The sequence below is a fragment of the Ovis canadensis genome, chromosome 1, assembly GCF_042477335.2.
Source record: "Ovis canadensis isolate MfBH-ARS-UI-01 breed Bighorn chromosome 1, ARS-UI_OviCan_v2, whole genome shotgun sequence".
Taxonomy (NCBI): Eukaryota; Metazoa; Chordata; class Mammalia; order Artiodactyla; family Bovidae; genus Ovis; species Ovis canadensis.
In genome coordinates, this window is record NC_091245.1 from 275001 (window position 1) to 277527 (window position 2527).

Genomic DNA, 2527 nt, shown 5'->3' on the forward strand with positions numbered 1-2527 from the left:
GAACCCCGAGGCGCGACATCCCGGGGACGACGCTCTCGAGCGAGGCGGCCCGGACCGTGACCGCACGCCGCCACCAGCTGCGGCTCAGGGGGCGAGGGCGGGCGCGACGGGCCCCTCCTCACCACCAGCTGGCGGGGCCGGGGAAGCCGAGGCCGACCGGGCGTCGCGCCCCGACACAGCCCCCCTTCCCCCAGGGCTCACACCACGGGGGCCGGCCGCACGCACACGGCCCCCCACCTGCCGGACGCCCGGCGGGGCCCAGCGGGACCCTCCCCCGACGCGGAGGGGGGAGGCGCGGGCCGCGGTAGGCAACGAGCGGCACACGGCCCCACCGCGGGGCCGGCGCACCCAACTCCCTCCCCTCCCACGGAGGGCGGGGGAGTTCTGCTCTGCCCACGTGCTCTGGCAGTCGCCACGGTGGCCACTGCGCACTCGGGAGGGGCAGCGGCTGGGGGCTCCGGTACCCCAAGGCTCCCTCTCGGATCGCTAGAGAAGGCGTTCTCACCGAGGGCGCGCCGTCCCTCCCCCGGACCGTCTCACCTTCGGGCCCACGGAGGCGCTCCGCCAGCCACCAGGCCTCAGCTGGGCGGGAGGGGTCTGCGGTACAGGGAAGCGGACCGCCACACACGAGCGTGTGCGCGGTCAGGGCCAGAGCAGAGCCCGCACGCCCCGCCCCCCCGCAAGGCCTCATCCACCAAGGCCTCCACGACGAGGGGAACAGGCACGCCTCTCCCTACCGCCTCGACCCCCCCCCAAAAAAGAGAGCCACTCTCGGGACACCCACGCCACCGTGGCGGGGACCCGAGGGGGACACCGGGTTGAGGGAAACGACACCACCGCTCGGCCTCAGGCACCTGAGGGACGACCTGGAGCGCTCCAGGGGCACCGCCGAGGGTCACACGAGGCACGCTCGCACACCCGCGTGGGGCGCGCAGCGCGGCGGCGGCGGCACAGCCCTCCCCGCCACAGGGAGGGCCGCTCGCCGGGCACACGCCGAGAAGGCGAAGCGGGAGCAATCTGCTGTGTCAGAAGACCAACGGCGCCCACTGACGCCCCGAGGCAAGGGACAGCAGGAGACCGAAGATCAGGGCCAGAGGCCACACACCCAACCCCTGCCTTCCTCACCCTCCCTGATGGGCAGCGGGGGGGAAGACAAGCGAGGGGCCCCGCGGACAGACCGAGAAGAGCGGACACGCTCACTGGGAACGCCCGTCCCTCGTCTGGCACGGCTTAGGCTCGGCCCGGGAGAACACGACCACACCACATCGATCCGTGGAGCCAAGGTGGGGCGGGGGGAGGCACGGCGAGGACAGTCACCAGAGGGGCCCGTTTTAAGCCTCGCCGGCAACCTCCATCCCCCCCCACCTCGCCTCAGGCGAGAGCGGCCAACGACCCCAAGAGGAGAACACCTGACACGGAGCCCACAGGGCGGGGGTCGTCCCAGCCGCCCCCAGGTGCCCACAGCGGGGGCGAGGGGCGCCCAGGGTAGAAGACCCGCGCCACCTCGCCCCGCCACCCTCGGGTCGCCCAGAGACCGGAGGTGGCACCGTGGGTCGGGTCAGCCAGACGACACCACACAGGAGCCGGCGCACAGGCCCAGGCGGGCGGCTCCAGCGGCAAGGGACGAACCGGGCACCAGCTGGCGGCCCAGAAGCCCAGAGCCCCGCGTGCGTCTAGAGACCCACAGTCCTCGGTGGCAAACACCAAAGGAGACCGTGTCAGCACTTACCTGGTGGCAAAAAAGGCCTATTAAGGGCGACGAAATGACAGCAGGCGACAGAGGAGCCCATCTACGACTCGCAGGGAGGGCCCCCGGAACCTTGTCCCGGCCACCTGTCCCCAACACTGCCCCATACACACCAGGCCCCGAGCTCTCGGGGGGGGGGGGGGGGGGCGCGGGGGGGGGCGGGGGGCAGGCGGGGGGTCATCTGGTCGACCGGGGGGGGGGAGGGGCGCGTGGTGGCAAAAGGGGTGGGGGTGGGGGCGCGGACACCGAGAGAGGGGGAGCTGGCCGAGGACGCCCTCCCCGCTTCACCCACGCGGGTAGGGGGACCGGCCCGTCCGTGTCTCCGGACGGGGATTTGGCTTCGATGTGCAAAAGGAACACAGAAGACAGACCCGTCAGCGAGGCGCTTCCCACGAGACGAGCGGGCCCCGACCAGGGACCGCGCCCGGGGCCCAGACCGTCCTAGACGGGGCACCCAGGACGGCCCGAGCCGGTCCCCACCTCCCGACTGACTGGGATTCAGGGAGTCGGAGAGGGGTGAGCCAAAGTCGCGTCCGACGACCGAGACCCACCAGGGCACGCCGGAGGGTCGAGCGCGCCCTCCCCGGCCACCCGCGGAAGCAGGGTCCGGTCCATCCACGTCTCCGGACCCGTCAGGACTTTGACAAAGAGAAAGCATGGGTGCCGGGAGACGCCTCGGGCGACCGGACCCCACGGGGGGGACCGCACACGCGCCTCCCCCGGTCAACCCTCGGGTCCCCACCTCCGGAGCGCGACGCGGAAAACACCTCGGGCAGGAAG